At 45.7% G+C, this 20,679-nt stretch overlaps 1 protein-coding gene across 2 annotated transcripts in view; it reads left to right on the forward strand.

The window, feature by feature from the left end:
* Window positions 1–20,679, forward strand: part of MYO5C (myosin VC) — a 1,024,918-nt gene that overhangs the window by 705,500 nt on the left and 298,739 nt on the right. The window lies entirely within an intron of this gene.

Consider the following 20,679-nt stretch of genomic DNA (forward strand, 5'->3'; position numbering starts at 1 on the left):
GAAGTTTGCGAACAATGTCTTACTTTAACACAAGTTCTTGGACCACTTCAGTTATATATTTACTACTCTCGCTGAATACCGCCCACTATGAAAAGTGTATAGCAAACTGTCCCATTCATTTGGTTGATGTCATCAGTGTTCTCATAATTATGTCATTTTACATGTCATGGGTGATGCAATATGTGAGGTCAGAAGCAGTGCATCACAGGAGCACAAGTTATAGCTAGCACACTGAATTATTGCAAATGTTAGTGTTTTTTTTTTATACTTTAGTTTTTAACTCATTTCAATTCCTAATTATAATGTTTCTTTAACCTTTGTTTTTTTTAGTTTTTTTTTTTTAACGTAAAGTAAGTTCTTGTTACTGTACCTTACTATAACATTACATTAAAATTTGTTTTTTTCAATGAATTTCGGGGGTGATTTTCATGTATGGGAAAATGAAATAACTATAACTAACTATAGCATCTCTTTAAACTTAGTTTTTTCCATTCCCTACATGTCCCTGCTGTTTGCCACTTGCCCTCTGTGGTCAGCTTACTGCCCATGACCATGACCGTGCCCAACTCCCCCCCCCCCCTCCCATCTGCCCTCTGTTCTAATCCCGTGTGTCCCTGTCCCCTCCTGTCTGCTTTTCATGGTCCACTGTGCTGTCACAGCTTCTTCCACCTGCCCTCCCAGGTCAGGTTACTGCCCCTACCACTCTCTCCCCTGCTCTCCATTCTCGGTGTGAATGCCCCTAGCCTCTCCTCTCTAAACTGTTGTGCTGCCACTTCTCCTCCTACCTGCCCTCCATTGCTGTCCCTGCCACCCTCCCTAGCTCCCATGTTATCCTTGTGTACCCCTGCTCACTCCATCCCTGGTCTGTTGTGCTGCCAATCACCTCGGCTGCTGCTCCTCCTCCCTACCCCTCCCACCTCATTCTCAATGTGCACCCCATTCACCTCCCTCCATGGTCCGCTGTACTGCCACTGCCCCTGTGCAGCTGCAGTCCTTTGTTGCTGTTCCTCCCACCCCCCTTTCCGTGCCTGACTCCCTTTGACCTCCATGCGAGAGACCCTCCCTTCGATCTCCTTGAGTGAGACCCTCCCTTCCTGCTCCATTGTGCTGGCAGTGTCCTCCGTTACAACCCCTGCTACGTCACCCCAATTTGTCCATGTGTGTGCCTTGCCCCCTCCCTTCTTGGTCCATTGTGATGTGGCTGACCCTGACATCTATCCTTCTTTGTTGCCCTGCAGACCGAGTATACATTTTTTTAACGATTTTGGTACCGCGTTTCTGGCACCTGATACATTGGTACAACATGCTGCTCTGCACTGGGTATCACTGTACCAGCTGTTTGGTACCGCAGTACACGCCATCCAAGTTAAAAAAAATCTTCACTTTTCTATCCTATTTGAGGGGCGGAGGGGTGTCCCATTGAGATGCCGCACTTGGTACTGGAATCATGGTATTTTTACAAATCCTTTCAAGACTTGGAGACCGAGTCCCCAAGTCCTGTACTGGCGGCTGGCGAATTTTGTTTCTAGCTGCGACAAGACAATCAATTCCTTTGGTACCACAGTACCAGTCTTGGTAATGCAGGACTGATATGTCTCAAGTGAGAAAATGCTCCCAGGCCAATTAGAGGTCCTCGTTTTTTATAAAATCTATCCTGCGAGATTACAGTGACATCAACTATTTAGATATCACTAAATGTTAAACTCTTTAATGACCACACAAGTACCTCTTTAAATACGATTTTCTCAAATGCAGTGGAACAGATTAACACCATATCACTAAAAGCATGCTTTCTGAGTAAAGTTCTAACTTGTTGTCAAATTTGGTATATTTCCGTTTAGCTGTTTTTTTCTATATCTCTTCCCAAAATGTCCTATGGGAATTACCTTGGGAAACCTTTGTTTTGGGATCACTAATCCCCTTTTTCTTGGTCCCCCACTTGGTGGATCACTCCAAAACTTTCCAGGAAGGAGCCGAGGTGGATAAACTAATTTGGGATAGTTTATTGAAGATTCTTCAAATGGAGCCAAAGTTATTAGCCAAATAAAAACGCTCTTCAATTTCAAACTCTGATGTAATTATAGCTGAACTATAACTGGCAAATCTCAGTGGTTTTTGGTTTTGAACGTTTATCTCATATATGTATGTAGCTGCACCATACATTCTTATTGTGTGGGCTCAAGCAGTAGCAGGCAGTGTCTGCCGACGTGCTGCGCGAAAGAGAAGCAGCAGTGGAAAAACCTTTTATTGTGTACCGAACTCTGGCAGTCTGAACCAGCACAAAGAGATGAGCCCCACAGACCCAAAGGGACAGGGTGCCAGAGGAGACTTAACAGTCAGGTATATAATTCTCTTTGGATTCACTTATCTTTCAGATCAACCACTCCATGTATCCTCTACACACATATCTAAACACAGTCTTAAAGAAGCTATGAATTCCACAGGGTATCGAAACACTTATAAATCCAATTTAACAAAAAAAATACAGTTATAGAGGGTCATTAAGATGGCGGGCGGACTTTGTCTGCCCGCCATCCTGTTGGAGAATGGGACCGCCCGCCATCGGTGCGGGGGTCCTGTTGCAGACATTAGGATGCGCCCGCCACACTGGCGGGCTCATCCTGCATTCCTGACATTGCGGTGGGCGGTGCTCTCAGCACAGTTCGCAGCAATGCCAGGAAGGCATGTCGTGCACTTCCATGCACAACGTGGCAGGCACCGCACGGTGCCTGCCATCTTGTGCATGGACCTGCAGGGGGGTACCATAGGTACCCCCCATGTGCACCCCCCAGAATCCCTGGGGGCCCGCTATGGGCCGCCAATGGCAATAACCGCCTACCTTTCTGTGGCGGCGTTGCCGCCACGGAAAGGCACATCCCCGCATTCATGCTAATATGGATGACAGTGTCTCCCTGACACCGCCACCATGTTAGCTGCTGTTCCGCTCAGTCGATTCTGCGACTGGGCGGAGAACCGGCGGACGGTCTTTCTGTCCGCTGGGGTCCCCCCCCCCCACACTGTATGGGGCTATCCAATGAGCCCCATACAGTGCATTCTATTCAATTCCATACGGAAATATATTTAAAACCATACATAAAATGTTTTAAAACTTACAATGTACTAAAGAGAGAGACAACACAAAGACAATCACATTTGTCATAAAAAGGTTAATTCATGAAAATGCATCAAGACATCACATTGCAGAAACAATTTCTTAGCAAAATGTGTTTAAATTTGGATAAACGCTAGTAAGGGCCAAGCTCTCCTATGTGTAGTCACCCTTTCCTATCAGGTCGTTTAGACCCTTCAGGTTTGTATCTGTAACTCAATTCAGTTCATAAGTGGGCTTGATATGCTCCACCCATCCTCCAAAACAGCCCCAGTATTATGGTAGTAAGTCCCTGCAGAGGACGACCTTGAATGTAGCCCCGTAAAGGGAGTTAAAAAATGTCCCTTTGTTATTTCAATTGTGCCAGGGATTCTGAATCTGCATCCATCCTGCCGCGTCAGGAAGTATGCTCGCTTATCGTCGAGGAACCTTTCACGTATAAACAAGTACCCGAAATGGTGGCTTAAGTGAATAAGTGAATCCAAAGGGAATTATATACTTCACTGTTAAGTCTGAACCAGCCACATACATCAGCCAGTGGCCAAAGCGGCAAAGATGTAAAGATCAAATTAAGACAGGTAGAAAAATTAATGAAAAGCGAATCAGCCAAGTGGTGGGAGATATGCTCTTTATACAAATACCTGGAAGTTGGCCATATTCCCCGAGGGCTGTGCACTCTCATAGCCCTTAGCTATGAGAATCCCAATGTGGAAATGAGGAAAATATGGGCAGAGAGTAACAACTAGACCTCAACCTGTTTCATTAAAAACATTGTCAAATATACTGAAATTGATCGAAACACTTAACAGATGAAAATTAATCCACTTAATGAAGAAATGAGTGCACATGCTCAACAAGACATAGTGCTAAAGTTTCTTGAGGAAATAGTCACATATTTAACGTAGCTTTATGACATAAAAGCAAGAAAAGTGCATAAATTGTACCATAACCGAGTTGAATATGAGCAAGGACAAATATTTACGTTTGCCAGGCATTTCGATAACTTAAAGAGGCAGAGGCTAACCAAGGGAAACCTGCCATTACAGGACAACAAAGTAATAAGTAAGCTAAAGAATGATGATAGATTCAACCCAGATCTGTGACTGGGGGTGAGTGTCTGAAAAGTTTCAGCACTCCGTCCATCATCTCCTTGTGTTTGCTTTGTTCACCCTAAGCTGGCAGGGTATGCCCAGACGTGGGTCCCATGCATACTTTGCCACTGGATACAAGCTAGCCTGGCTAATGAGTGGTGTTACCCCGAAACCGGTTTCAGGATGCCTGTTTCTGGTCCAGGGAAGACATGGCTTGGCAGTTCTGGCTGGACTGTTACCATGAGGCACAGGGTCAAGACTGATTTGCATATAGCTGTGTCTGAACTGGGGTGACGGGGTGAGCAAAAGAATGATGATGGATTCAACCCAGAACTGTGACTGGGGGTGAGAGTTTCAGCACTCTGTCCATCATCTCCTTGGGCCCGATTCACAGAACTAATCTGAGACAAAATCCTAAACTTACTACTTTTGGTATTCACGGAAGGCATTTAATAGTAGTAAAGTTAGGATTTTGTCTTAAGTCTGTCTTAAGTCTATCTTAAGTCTGTTTTAAGTCAAACTTAAGACACAATCCTAACTTTACTACTACTAAATGCCTTCTGTGAATACCAAAAGTAGTAAGTTTAGGATTTTGTCTCAGATTAGTTCTGTGAATCAGGCCCCTTGTGTTTGCCAACAGAGTACGTGAAACAGGCTCTGAGTGCAGTTCAGAAATTGAGACCGACTCTGAAGATGGAAGGGTTGCGGCCCATGGATCTGGAGTAACCAATAAACCACCTCTCACCAACAAGCTGTATTTTTTAAGATTGGACCGACGCCAAATGCTCAGACAGAGGGAGCAGCAATTCAAGCCAGACAAAGGAAGAAAAAAAGGAGTGTACAAACGAAGCGCAGTAGAAAGTACAAAATCAAAACAACCACAATGGAAGAGAAAATAGGTAATGGCATGACCATGATGGCCATTATTCTTTCCAATATAGCTCTCAATAAGGCTAAACCAAGGATTGTATCTTTTGAACTGTTGTATTGCCCGGAAAATACCATGAATAATGCTTAGTCAAGAGTCGACATTTACAAATTTATTAGAAAATTAAAACTGACCAAATATCATCTTCAGAAAGTCATGCGGCAGCCTGTCAGAGGATGAAGTACAACCAAACAGGCATGCCTACAGGTTTCAGCAATAACATTAATGCAGTAATATCAAAAATTGGGAAACTAAACCCTGGGTATTTTAAACCAATAGGAGAGCAACATATCATTGACGTGATGAATTTGAATGTCTAAGGGGATCTCGACACTCCATTTAAACCTGTTTCAACCCATGTACCGGTAACCTAATGCATTATTGAGAAGATCAAAATATTAGGTAGTGCAACTAACAAAACGAGCAAACAATCAGATCACAAACAAAAGTCATATCACAACTTGAAACTCCAGTTAGAAAAGCAAGTTGTAATTCACAACTAGGACAAAGAAGGTAACATTGTATTGTGGCCCCTTGAAATGTTTACAACTGAAGCCTATAAGCAATTAAATAATGAGCTTTGCTGCATCGAGGAGTAATTGGGAGAGCATGCGAAAAGTTCAGATGCAACCCCATCTGGAATTATTGTAGTGGAGAAATTCAGGCTTTCAAAACCAAGACGAATACCTTTTTTTGAGGAATGACACCAGCTATGTATCATAGACCTAAAATACACAACGATCCATCACAACCACCAGGAACAGCCATTATTTCAGCCAATAAAAGCTTATTTGAAAATACTTTGACATATATTGATAATTTCCTACAAGGGTATGTGCATAATGTACCCTCCTTTATCAAAGACACGGGTACCTTTTTGAAAATAATCCATGACATTCCTTGGAGAGGTGAGTACCTTCTAATAACTCTTGATGTGACCTCACTATATGCAAGTATCAATCACAACAACGGAATTCATGTTGTTGAAAACTTCTTGAAAGGCAGACCGCTTAAGCCCTATAAACATACAGTGATGCTGTAAGCTATGGTTAACTGGTGTCTTGAAAATAGCAACTTTTTCTTCAATGATCAAATCTTCAGACAGTAATGTGGTAGCGCGATGGGCGCCTGCTTCGCCCTCATCTATGCTTGTTTGCATATGGGCTGGTGGGAGGAGCATTTGCTCATCAACGGCCACGGTACTATGTGGGGTAAACATGTCATCTATTGGTTGCCCTTTATTGATGACTTATTTGTCGTATGGAGGGGCTTGCAGCAAACTGCTGAAGTATTCATAGAGGCAATCAGCCAAAACAATCTCAGTTTACACTTAACAGGACACATTAGTACAACACAAATTGAATTTCTTGATTTATAGCTTTTGTTTGCATTGGCAGGCTAGAAACTGGATTGTTTAGAAAGAAGAATTCGAGAAATTCCACCTTACATGCACATAGCTTTTACCTAAGTCATTTAAAATCCAGCATCCCTAATGGGGAGCTGCTGAAATTAAGAGTAAATACCAGTTGTGTTGGTGATTTGAAGACTGGCAGGGATGATATGTTAGGTAGATTTGTGCAGTGTGGCTACACAAGAGAATCCCTTGCCAAAACAGCACAGAGAGTTCAACATAAAGGTAGAGAATCTCTGCTCTTCCTCAAGAGGGACGACAAGAAAGATGAATTAACTATTTTATTGTATTTATTATTTCAGTTTTATCTAGCACTTGTTAGACCCAAGGGTATCGGAGCTCTTTACAGGTTATGCGGATACATAAATATGTTCATCAGAGGTACAAATGGAATTCTTAATGTAAAAATCAAAGACAGTATAGCACTCAATGGTTATATGGTAAAAAAAAACACAGAGTATATGGAGAATTAAGGCATCAGGGAAAAAAGGCAAATTAGCAAGTCATTTTGAGGCAATTGAGCAGGTAATAGGACTGTGTAGGTGTTAATCAACGAGTGGAACAAAGAACAGTTTGTGTGCTTGTTGAGGTAGCTGTGGAGGAGTAGAGATTGGAATTCATGCTTGAATGAGGGGAAGGAAGGATTACAGTGGAGATCTTTAGGGAGTGAGTTCCAGATGCACAGTGCATTACCTGAGAAGGAGCAAGATTAAGATTTTCTCTTCTCGAAGTTTGGAGGAAAAAGAAGAAGAGCGTCGGAGCTTTTCAGTGTTCGGGCTCTTCCAGCATTTGGGATTCCGGTTTCTAGGTATTGTTTTTTTTCTGTGTGAAGTACTTTGTGGGTGATGCAGGCTGTCTTGAAGAGGCATCTGCCTTCAATGGGAAGCCATTTGACACTACCGAGGGAGAGTTGTGGTCAAATGTTTTAGAACCTGTAAGGAGTCTGTCAGCTGCGTTAAGAGCAGCTTTAATGGGTGCCAGGTGACAATTAGGGGTTCTAGTAAGGAGAGAATTGCCTTAGTCAACAAGTTTTGAGATGACAAGCAATTGCACAACCAGCTTAAGATCGTCTGGGGGGATAAACAGCTTTACTTTCTTGAGGTGTCTGAGTATGCAAAGTGCTCCTTAAGCAGAGCTGCTAATGTGCTCCACCATGGACATGTTCTTATACAGGCTGATGCCCAGTGACTTTACGGAGTTAGAGAGAGATAAGGCGCAATTAAGAGTTTTCAGATTCTTGATCGATTCTAGGATAGGCAAAGGATTAGTTTTGGAGGAGAAGAGAAGTAGTTCTGTCTGTTTGGGGTTCAGTTTAAGATGGTTAATTTGAAGCCAAGATCATATATTAGTAAGAGTGTTGTTCAGTTGTCGGAGGTCACCAGGTGATTTGATTTTGCAGTAGAGTTGTATGTCGTCAGCAAATAGTTGGTATTTGACCCCTGCTTGGTTAAAAATGTCAGTGAAGGGTTTAATGAAGATTGAACAAGGCTGGGGAGAGAATAGAGCCTTGGGGTTTGTCTTGCGTCACAGGAGTTGGGTTGGAGAAGCAGCTGTGGATTTTAATTTGCTGGCAATGATGGTGCAGATAGGACGAAAACCATTTCAGGACAGTGTCATTGACACCCGTGTGATATCTGAGAGTTTCGAGTTGAGCTGGGCGATTTATTGTATCAAAAGCCGCCGATGAGTAGGATTAGGAGACAGGCATCGCCTTCATCCAGGCTTCTGTGAATGTCAACCAAAATATTGAGCATGGTAGTTTCGGTGCTACAAACTTTCCTGAATCCTGATTAGAAAGTCTTGTGGAGGTTGAATTCTTCAATGTGTAGGTTTAGTTGCAGGACATATTTCTCCAGTGTTTTGGTAGGAAGGGAAGGTTTGTGATGTGTCTGAGGTTGCTAAAGTCATTTAAGCCCATTACCATTGTTTTGGTAATGGGGTGACTTGACCTATTATGAGGGACTCAGGAACACAGCCTGAGGAGAGAGAGGTATTAATGATTTTGGTCCAGAGTGGGGAGATGATATGGTTGAGGTTCTGTACTAAGATGGAGAGTAGGGGATCAGAAGTGTGGGCTATAGGCTTCAAGTTTGCTATTATTTTGAAGACTTCATTTTCAGTCATAGATTTGAAGTCGGTCCTCTTAGCATTGATAGCGATCCTGATTGATTCCAGGTTTTGTTGGGATGTAGCGGTCATTGGTTGAGCCCAGGGAGGGGGTCGATGAGGCGCCCAAAGAGTCAATGACATAGTTGGATAGGGATGACAGATTGGTATCATGAATATGAGTAAGCTGATTTTTTGCAACCTTGTTGGTGAAGTAGTTAGTGATTTTTTCAGAGTGTTCAATTGTGACTGGTTTATTAGATTGTGAGGTAGTGGTCATTTGATGTTTGATTATGTTGAAGAGCTCTTTGGGTCTGTTGTTTGCACGGTTCAATTGATTGCGAAAGAAAGTGGCTTTTTTTCCTAAAGATGTGTTTCTTGTATGCGAGCTGTTCAGATCTTAGAGTGAGAGGTGAGCCAGAGAGGGGTTTAGTCTGCAGCATCTTTCTGTTTGTCCTAATTGTCTCCTTGTGATGTTGAGGTCAAAGTTAAAGCAGGTCTAGATTTAAGTTTTCTGGATCGCTTACGTTGAAACGGTGCGACTTGGTCGAGCACAGCGGTCGTGGCTGAGCTATAGTGGGTAGTAAGGTCATTGACAGTGTGAGAAAGGGGTTGCGAGTGTAGCTGGGAGAGGACCATAGCTTCCAGGTCTGTTTGGGGAATGTGTTTGATGTTCATTTGCCCAGTGTATGATAGCAGGGGCTGGAAGGATTCAGGAGGGGGGAATTGAGATTGAACTGAATGAGATGGTGGTCAGACCAATCAACAGGTTTGATGCATCGAGAGAGAGACGCTCTTTCTTAGAGATTATAGCAGCAAAAGTAGAGCCTTTCTCATGGGTCGGGACATTGCATAGTTGTTTGAAGTCATTGAGATCAAGATAGTTGTTAAGCTCCAGACTGTGGTATCAGTGCTATCGTTCCAGTGCAGGTTAAAGTCCCCAAGAAAAATGTGATTGATGTCAATAAGGGAGTGCTGTGTGATGAAGTCAGTTAATTCTTCAGTGAAGATTGTGCGATCACCGAGGGGGTGGTAGATGGTATGGAGTATGATGGGAGTGGTGGCTTTAGTTGTGATTATGACCCCAAGGTATTCGAAGGTCAAGACGTTCATAGGTTGTAGTGCAATGAGGAGAATTTCTCCTTTGTGGATGATTGCTAGCCCGCCCCCTCACTTGCCCTAGTCTGTCCCGTCTAAGGATACAGAAGCCAGGCGGATTGAGCAGGTGGAATAGTGGGGTAGAGTGTTTGTATAGCCAGCTTTCAGTCAGAAATGCATTGTCAATGTTATCCTCAAGTATTGTTTTGGCTAGTTTGGTGGCATGTCTAACTGCTGATCTGAAGTAAATGAGTGTACAGGATAGAGAGCTGGGACTAGCGTTCATGGAGTGTACAGTCTGGATAGTGGTGTAGTGTGCGGGTCATCAGGGTGATGCACAGGATTGGGGCAATGGTTTGTGCTCAAAATTACAGGGATTCTAGCGGGAGGCTTGTGGTTTGTAGGAGAGGTATTTGTGTTGTAAGATTTGCGGAGTGATTCAGCTTTCAAGGGGGATAGGTGGTTGAGGGCTCGGTCCTGTGGGATCATCATTTCAGGGGTAAAGTGGACATGATGGAGTGTTGGCTGTTGAAAGAAGATCTGTTTTGGCGCGAGCAGTTCTCTATTCTTGGGCGGAGTAAATTGGGGATGTGGCCATGTTCCCAAAGCTAGATTTTAAATGAGAAAGGTCTATCGATGGGGAGTCACGTTTTAGTTCCATTCAACTGAAGCACCGGTTGAGAGTATCAAGGATGTTGTCTGTTTTGGGGTGGGTTGGAACAGGCAGAGGTTCTCGAAATGGGCAGGTGATCCACAGATGTGGATGAAGGGGCAGAGTCATCGAGTTAGGAGGAAGGGGTGGGTTTGTTGGAATGGGAGGGTTGAATATGGGGAGTCATGTTTGGGGTGGACAGGTGATCTACAAAGGAGGAGGAGGGGGCAGTCATTGAGCTGGGAGGAAGAGGTTGTTAGGTTAGGTTGGGAGGGTTGAGTAAGGAGAGTTGAGTACAAGAGGGTAAGTGTAGTATAGGGACTGGAAGTCAGACTGGTGTGCTCAAGTCTGGTGAGCATGTCAAGTGACAGCATGTTCGTGGGATCAAGTGTAGTGGTGTGTGTGATGTTGGATGGATTGACACTCCTTGGACTGCAACATGTGAGTGAGGGGGGCGCAGTGGTGGCTTGAGTGGTACAGGAAGTGAGTTGCGGATTGACCTTCAAGGAAGGCCGGGTGGGTTGGTGGTAGAAACACCTTGTGTTAGTGAGGCAAGAAGTGTTGAGATGTGTGGATCGAAGATAGTGATGTGTTGGTCCGATGCTTGGGTTAGTATGATCTCTGTTCAGTAGAGAGCAATGGAGATCTTCCCTCTAAAGGGAGGGGGTGGTTGGGAGTTTAATTCCATGAGGAATTTTGGATGATTTTGTGATATGTAGGTGGAGTATGAAGGTGTTTCTCCATTTTGCAGGGAGTTTCAAATAAAAGATTAGGTCAGTTTTTTGAGGTTACTGTTGTTGGCCCTATAATAGGTATCTGCTATCAGTCTTTCGGAACCTTGTTTGAGAAGGTTGTGTTTCAATTTTTTTCTGGAATTGATAGAGAGACTTTTTTTATACTTTATGCTCCAAGAGTTACGGCCAAATCTCTCAATTGCAGAATTGGGGGGATTGTGGCGGGGGCAGGACATCGTGGCAGTCACCAGCAGTCTAGTCCTAGTCAGGATGAGGTGGTAGTTGTGCATTGCAAGCATTGCCTAGGTATGGGTCAGTAATCTGGTGGCCCAAATGATGGCAAGGTTGGGAGGAGACAAGAGACACTTCAAATGAATGGTGTTACCTTAGAGTTTGGTGGAGGACCAGATTAGAGGCAATAGGGGTTTGGATGGCCATTAGATGGCTCTGAGAGTACATTTGTTTCCATCAGAGATTTTATGTACAACGCGAAACTCCAGTGTTCAAAGTCATTTGAAAAGACAAGATATTACGGAATATTCACTATCTTGCAAGCTGTGTTGTGGTCAGTGAAATAAATCACAATGTATGCATCCAGCACTATGGAAATAAAAGGAGTATAGGCAGCTTGGTGGAAATGGAGTGTGATTCTAATGTTCCTTGTCTATTAATCTTGGTACGAGCCAGCGTGAACAGGAAGGTCAGAGGAAGAACATCAATCAACGTGGTCCCATTGTTTGATATTTATTTTGAGCCTTTTGTCTGTGGTATAAGGGCTGACCATGTAATTCAACCTTTTAAGATAGCAGATTTAGAGCTAAAGGTCGCTCTTTATGCAGACGATCTTCTTTTATACACCTCCAATCATATGGAAGCTATACCCAGGCTGTTTTATTTAGCTGAGGAATTCGGAAGGTTCTCGGGGTATCAAATAAATAGAGACAAGACCGAAATAATGGGATGGAATAATACCACATCTATACAAAATGCAAAACATAGAATGAGATATTTGGGAATCCATTTAACTCAAGAACTGAAAAATATTCCAAAAATTAGCTGGCAGATAGTAGTAAAAGAAATTACAAAAACATTAACTAGATGGGGTAATCTGCCATTAAATATTTATGGACGCGTCAACCTCATCAAAATGTCTATACTTCCCAAATTAACCTTTTTGTATAATTCCATCCCCCTACTGTTTCCTCAGAAAGAGATCAAGTGCCTTCAAGGTAAGATTGGCTCTTTTATATGGGCTTGTAAATCTCCTAGGATAGCCTGGAAAAAGCTAAGGAGAGGGTTAAGGATTGGGGGTTTAGGCTTGCCAGATTTACTCATATACTGTCATGCCTTTCACTTTAAAAATTTTAGACTACTGACCAATAAACTGGATTCAACCTCACAGGGCCGTCTATTTCAGGCTTTGCTTCATGATCTACCACAGGGTCAGGAGTTTTTTTTATTTAAATTCGGCGACCAGAAATTCTACAAAAAAGTCCGTTTTAAGATCCTGCAGGCTGCCCTTAGGAATTGGGTATATGTTAGGAGGGCTCTGGGAATCTCATATTACCATGCTTACGCCCCAATGTGGGATTCCCCGGGTACTCCGGAATGCCTTCAGGACCAGTTGTCCCAACCTTTAAAAACAGCAGGCGTGAGGATATGGGGAGACCTCTGGGGCAACTCGGGCCTTTTGGACTGGGATTCCTTAGCTTTATTAACTAATGGATCTTTAACAAGATTTAAGTTTTACCAACTCTCCGCCTGGTGGTTAAGACACATGCTACAGCAACAGAGGGACCTTGAGATACTTGAATCTGTCAGTAGGATAGGCGGGTGGAAACGTGAGGTATCATTTTGGTACAGGGCTCTATTGGGGCCAACAGAAATGTCAAACTGTGAGTTGGCTAATCTTTGGGGTAATTTGATATCAGATAGTCCCGAAGCTATAAGTAAGATCTGGATAGATTCCTTTTCTTTGTCTCAGAGCCTTATAAAACCGGCCAATCTAAGGAGAAACCATCTGTTCACGGCCTATCGGGTGTATTGGACCCCTGCTAGCTTGACCAGGGTTACACGAGTCAACTACTGTTGCCCACGCTGTAAACTCCCGTCAGCTGACGACATTCATATATTTTTGGAATGTCCAAAGATTCTAGAATATTGGCAGGAGATCTTCGACTTCCTGGGGAAGGTTTTAACAACTACCATTTTACGCTCTCCGAGGTTAGTTTTTTTTGGCCTACCACCTGGCTATAATGTCAATAATTATTCCACACAATTCATTTTTTACGTGATGGTTATAGCCAGGAGAGAGATTCGTAAAGAATGGAAGTCATTGGCCCCTCCCAGGTTTACTAACTGTCTACGAAATATTATAGAAGTCAGCAAGATGGATATGGCGAGCCAAGCAGAGAATACGGATAGTGTGTGGTCGGATCTGGTGGCCTGGTTGTCGACATAACGGTCCGATGATTATGCCAGAGGTTTGTTTTGATCCGGTCCTCCCCTGTCCTGAGGTATCCCATCATAGGACAGGGGAGTGGGACAAGGAAACAGCCTACCTCTGGGCGACCCCTATTGCCGTGCATTGAGTCCAGGGTGGTATCGGTATCAGTAGACAATGTGGAAGGCATATGGAGTTTCCATCTAGAGTATAGACTGGCAGTATATATGAGGACAAGAAAAATTAAAAAAAAAAAAAAAAAAAACGTGGTCCCATTGACAAGCTGCAAGGTGAGAGAGGAAACGGGAAACCAGTGATGGAGCCCAGGGTGACTGATTGTCTGGTCACATTGCGAGTCAAAGGGCTTAGCAAAGGGCAGGCAGGGAGCTCAGTACTGCACCAGTGGCCTAAGGTTAATAACAACATACAGCAGGCAAGAAAACCAATTAAGAGGCACTTTGAGGAAATACTGGCATTTAGTGCGAGGGGATCCAGTTTTAGGGTTGACCATTCCCAGTTACCCTGACATTACATACCGGAGAGTGTACTGTATGGGGGACTCCCTGGTGAGTAGTAGTCCAGAAGTCATGAGGCAAGATAATTTTTTTAATTGCCATTTAGCAATAAAAAACATTACAACAGCACAAATTGCAGTCACAGATACACAATTGGTGTTTAAGCAGTGAAGTTCCATTTTGCGCAACGTTCTGAGAGAGTAAGATACAGAGGCTAGGAGTGAGACCACGTATCATATACATACAGTATTTTACATCAAGTTATCCTGCACCGGGTGTGACCGACAAGTAGGCCACGGCTCTACCATGAACTCACTTACATCTGCTTATCCCCATCAGAGTTCCACACAATATCACTCACGGGAATATGGGGCAGATGGCTGATTGCCATCCTGGTCAGACTGTGCCCCCCTCTATCAGACTCTCGTCCTGCACCGACAAAGAGAAATCTTTTTGATGGAGAAATGATAGGAAAGGCTCCCAGTGTTCCTTGGGATGGGAGTGTAATGTCATTAACTCCCAGTAATTGGGTAATTGCGCCTGACAATATGTGGCTTTGCTCAGCTACACCCTGAGCGTAGTAGTAGGCTTCCGCCCCCACTGCACGGCTACCCTTTGTTTGGCTAATAGTAAAAACATGGCAGTGAGTCTGCACTGAGAAGCAGGCGTGACCGAGACATACCCCTGGAGCCTCACCAGGGTGTTGAAGGGTGGTAGGTGCCCAGTGATAGTGTGTATGGTTGTGTATACTTCCTCCCAAAATGATGCCACTCTCGGTCATTGCCATGCAGAGGGATATAGGAAGTCTGAGGGGAACCGCAGCAGAGGCAATGAGGATCAGGGGCTAGCCCCTATTTTAAAAAGCGGGAGACGGTATAGACGGTGGAAGAAACTGAAGTGTATTAAAATCATTTTGTAGTTTGGGGAGAGGGATTCTAGCTGTCCACAGAAAAACTCCTGTTGCTTATCTGTTAAAGGGAGGTATATATCCTAGCCCCATGCCTTGCATACAGTTGGAGTGCTAATCGGTGAGGTGGTTTGCATACTGTTATATAGGTGAGGGATTAATTCACGCGGGGATGGGGAAGCATGGATAAGCTCTAGTGCTGGGAGGGGTTGTGGGGGAAAAGGGAAAGTGTAATGAATTGTTCAACTAGCAGCCCTGAGTTGGTAATAAAGAAGAGTGTCTAGGAGGATAGGGGTATGGTAGGGTAGGACACTACCTTGAATGGGAAGTGATTGTCAGGTATAGGTCTGAGAATGTCTTGAACTGTCGCCCGCGCATCACAGAACCCAGATTTTGGCACAGTAGGGGGTTGTTGGCAAGAGGGATGGATGGGGCACAGCGTGGCTTGCCAGCCAAGATGGCGGGTGCACTCTAGCGAGGCTCCGTCACAGCCCGATTATATGTTTTTACTCCTGTGCACAGAAATGCCATTGTAACACCAGAACCAGCCAGTTGGAGGCACCAGCAGCTACACACGCTGAGTTATGGCTGACTGCGCAGTGGAGACACCACTAACCTGATCTGGGAGCCGTGCAGCGGTACAGGCTCCGTATAGTCAAAGCCGCAACCAAGCAGCAGTGTCCCGAGGTACAGCGCGGCAGATTGGCAACACAAGATGTAATCCAGTGAAGCCGGACTCGAGCTTTGCCTGGGCCCTGGGCGTGGAGGAGAGCCCGTGGTGCTGACTCGACCGCACATAACAGCGTGAAGCTGGGACAGTGTACGGCCCCCTTCCTAACTCCAGACGAGACCAGTGACCCGAGTTTGGGGCTGCGTGAGCAGAGGCACTGTAGTCATTTTTCTGCGTCCCCTAGAGGCCCCTATCCTTCCTCTTTCCTCCTCCATTGCAGAGACTGAAGAAGAGTGGAGTGAGCCCCCCTCCCCTTGTCGGACCCGGGAGGATAGCAGTGTGACAACGGAGGTGGAGTAACAGGTCGTGTTAGAGGCACGAGGTCTCGGGAACTGAGGTAAGAACTGATATTAACGGAACTTCTGCTACCTCTGTGGGCCAGGATTGGGTGATTAAGTGCGGCAAATGCGACATCAGCAGTGGATCTGAGCCCTAATACTGCGGAGAGATACCGGCAAAGGCCTGTGACGAGCTGAGCGCTCGACTGGGGTAACATGCAACAGAAGCTGCGCACTACCGTGTTGTTCGCTCTGGATATTCAGTAAGCGTTTGCTAGCCCAGCGAGTGATTCAGAGGACTAAATTAGCAAGCTCAATACATGGTTGGTGAGCTGTGCAGGACGAATCTGCGAATATCCTCCACCAACCACGCATGCCGCCCAACGGGGGACGCCACCCTCTTCTTCCTGAAAAGCCATCCTCTATTTATTTATTTATTTTTGCGATTTTTACAGCGCGCAAATACCCAGGGGTGTCTCGGCGCTTTGATGATCAAACTGAACAGGTAAGGCAATTATTGTGCAAACAGCCACGTTTTGAGATGTTTTCTGAAGCTAAGCAGAGTAGGGCATGTCTTGATACTGAGGGGGAGTGAGTTCCACAGTTTGGCAGTGGCAACTGTGAAGCTTCTGTCACCCCAAGTGACCTTTTTTGTGCGTGGCACGTTGAAGAGGTGGGCTGATGAAGAACGAAGTGTTCTAGATGCTTCTAAAGGTCTAAAGGCGTGTTTCAGGAACAGAGGACCAGAGTTGTTAATGGCCTTGTATGCTATGCAGAGGGCCTTGAACTTAATGCGGCACCTCACAGGGAGCCAGTGGAGTTTGCGAATGGAGTAGGAGATAGAATTGTGTTTAGGGATGTTAAGCAGAAGCCTGGCTGCGGCATTCTGTACCAACTGAAGTTTTTTTAAGCACCTTTTCCTGGGCGTTGAGGAATAGGGAGTTACAGTAGTCGGTTTTTGAAAATACCAGGGAGGTGATTAGGGTCTTTGCAGCTGAGGTTGGGATGAAGGGTAGGAGCTTTTTAATTTTCCTCAGGGTGAAGAAAGAGGCCGAGACAACATTATTAGCATGATGGTCAAAAAGAAGCCGATCATCAAAGATGACTCCGAGGTTTCTCACTTTAGTGACAGGTGTGGGAGGAGTGCCTAAATTGTTTGGCCACCACTGAGGGGACCAACAGGGCTCCAGTTTACCAAAGGTCATGATCTCGGTCTTGTTGGAATTCAGTTTGAGACAGTTGGCCGCCATCCAGGAACTGATGGCCAACATTCCCTCTTGGAAGTTGGCGGCCAACCTGTCTCCGTCCTGGTGTATTGAAAGGACTAACTGAGTGTCATCAGCATAGGGAGTGAGGCTGATGCCATGTTCCTTAATCACCCTCGCCAAGTCCGACACATAGATGTTAAAGAGGGTCGGACTTAGCGAGGAACCCTGTGGTACACCGCAGGGAAGGGAAAGGGGAAGTGATAGAAAGGAACCTAGTTTGACATTGTGGGAACGGTTGTGTAGGAATGAGGCAATGAGATTCTTAGCTTTATGTACCACACCCATGGCTGCGGCATGGTTGATTAGGATGTTATGGTCGACCGTGTCGAAGGCCGCGGATAAGTCCAACAACACCAGGACTGCCGCTCCTCCCTTTTCCATGGTGTGTCTTATCTCATCCGCTGCCTTGATGAGTTCCGTCTCTGTTCCATGGCCTTTCCTAAAGCCAAATTGTGTATCGTCCTGAAGGTTGTGGGTGTGAATGTAGTGTGATAGTTGTTGGTTCATGAGGTTCTCGAAGGTTTTAGCTGGGAAGGGTAGGCAGGCAATAGGTCTGTAACTAGCCGGATCAGTGGGGTCAAGGGAAGGTTTTTTTAACAGGGGTCTGATAATTGCTTTTTTCCACACTGCTGGGTAGATACCTGTTGGCTAAGGCTGGTGAGATTGCCTCCGGAATGAGGTTAAGGATGGAGGGAGGGCATGGGTCTAGTGGTGAGCCTGATTTGATGGTTGTAATAAGATGGGAGATTTGTTCAAGTGTGACAGGCTGGAAAAAGTGGAAAAGATCGGGTGATGGAGAAAGGGGTAGAGACAGAGGTCTTTACCATGGGTATGGTTTGAGGGGTGAATGCAGAGAATATGGAGGTGACTTTATCAGTAAAAAAGTCTGCCAGAGAATTGCAAAGTTCTTGTGAGGTGTTTTCAGGTGGGGTGGGAGGGTTGGCCAGATGGTTGACCACCTGAAAGAGCTTTCTGGTGGAATTTACTGCTGAGGTGATCTGGGTAACATAATAACTGCTTTTCTCAGTGGCTAGCTGCTGTTTGTATTTAGTAAGCGCGTTTTTGTATGTGATTTGGTCAGTGGGGTTGTAATGTTTGCGCCAGTTTCTTTCTAAATTCCTGCAGAATTGTCTCTGCAGGCGCAAATTTTCGGAGAACCAAGGTGCTGACTGGGAGGTACGGTTTGGATAGGTTGTTTTCAGTGGTGCCTGATAATTTATTGCAGTATTAAGGTGAGTTAGATAGTTACTGGAGGATGTGACTGGATCGGTGTCAGAAGAGTCTAATGCGGTTGCAAGAGTAGCCGCTAGTTCGGGAATATTGATGTTTCTCCAGTTCCTGGACGTAACTGGTGCCACGGGTTTGGATGGAGGGACCGTGGGTGATTTAAAATTAATGTGGAACAGTACCGCTGAGTGGTCAGTCCAGGTGAGGGGTAATTGTGAGGAGTAGATAATGTCTGTGTTGTTACTGAATATCCCATCAAGGGTGTGCCCTGCAGTATGCGTGGGTGCCACGACTAGTTGGATAAGTCCTGCGGCTGCCATGTCTTCCAGGAGTAAGGTCGTGTCAGTGTCAGTTTTGGCCTCTAGGTGGAAATTAAAATCGCCTAGAATAGTGAAATTAAATTTCCCTGCAGCATTCTCTAAGAGGCTGTTAATGTTAGCTAGGAATTTGGGGCGAGAACCTGGAGGACGGTAGACTAAAATCCCTGTGAGTGACTGGTTGCCAGAGAGGGTGATCGTAAACGAGAGTGCTTCGCATTCCATGTTGGGGAGGGGGGAGGTATTAATGTGGAGGTGTTCTCTGTATATAATGGCCAAACCGCCTCTCTTTTTTAGTGGTCTGTCTAACCGATGGACACAGAAGCCAGGTGGAAGAGCCGCCGTGAAGTCAGGGTCAGCTACCGCATCTCCCCACGTCTCTGTGACAAACAGTATGTCCAGAGAGTGTGCTGAAATAAGTTCCAAAATGTCAAGATGGTGTTTTGGGAGGGAGCGTGCATTTATGAGAGCCTTCTGTAGTGGTTTAGATACTCTTTGTTTGGGGGGAGGACATGTACAGAGTTTACAGATGGATGGTCCACAAATGTGTTCTGACAGAAAGAATTGAGGGGGAGTGTGTGGTAGCAGTAGAGAGGGTCTAAGTGCATGCAATTGCGTGGAGCTGTAGATATGGTGGGGAGAAGTTGGGCCAGGGGGGATGGCACGCGGCACGGCCCAGGCGCGGACGGGCGCAGACAGGCATGACTCTGGCGCAACTCCGGCGCGCTGACGGCGCGCCCGCTGCGCACGTCCGCTGCGCTTGACTGAGTGCATCGCCTTATGTACCGGGGGGGAGGCGGAGAGCTACGCAGCTAACCTTGCAGGAGGTGGTGGCTCACCGGAAGTGGAAGGGGGAGTCTTCCGGGTGTGGCGCTCGTTCCCTCCACACTGCCAAACTTTTGGTGGTGGAGAAGTAGAACACGCCTGGTACAATTAGGTGAGTGATACAGCGAATTAAATGGTGACACTAAGCAATCAGGAGCCTATTACAGAACTGCACACCAGCAGTGAGTAATCAATAACGCGCCAGAAGCACCAGGGGGCCACTCTGCGGGCTGCCTCCGCGACACGGGTTGGAGAGTTGGGTAGGCTTCACACACGTGGTGCCGCTGGGCTTACAGTGACACTAATCTCCATTGAGTTGGACAAGGTAGTAGTGGCGCTCCCAGACATTCACAATACTGTCAAGTGACCCCAGACTATGGCATAAAGGTGCTTCAGAGGCAGTTGCATTCCTGGCGCATACCTGCCCAATAAACTGGACAAGTAGAACTCCCTGAGGGGCTGGCAGACGCGGGGGCTGCAGTGCCCTATTCTATCTCTGAACGCAGCGGCCTCACTGCTTTGGCGAAATGGGTAGGCAGCACGCAGTCACGGGATCGGCAACTTCATAATCAGTGACAGGCTCAGCTCAGTCCGACCATGAATCTGGGCCACCGGATGACTCCAGGGCCTGCAGCCTGCAGACAAAATTAGACTCTGTACTACAAGCGGTAGTGCAGATCAGCGAAGCGCTGATGCAAACTCGCACGTCACTTGAAGGCTGAATAGATAAGATCACTGCAGACTTTACGCTACTTCATGCTGACCTTCGGCAACAGGAAGGGAGAGTCAACAAACTAACTGCAGAGGTAAAGGAGATCGCCCCAATAGCCAAAGAAGTGACCATGGAAGTCCGTACTCTTGCCTCTAAGCTGCAGCTCTTGGAATGTAGGATGGACGATGCAGAGGGCTGCTCCCGCAGGAATAATGTGCCTGTGATGGGTCTGCCAGAGGACGCGGAGGGAGGAGATGCAATGACCTACACGAGACCTGGTTGCGATCCCTGCTGCCAGAGGGCACACTATCCGCTTTCTTTGCTGTGG

Source organism: Triturus cristatus, chromosome 3_1 (genome assembly GCF_964204655.1).
Source record: "Triturus cristatus chromosome 3_1, aTriCri1.1, whole genome shotgun sequence".
NCBI lineage: Eukaryota > Metazoa > Chordata > Amphibia > Caudata > Salamandridae > Triturus > Triturus cristatus.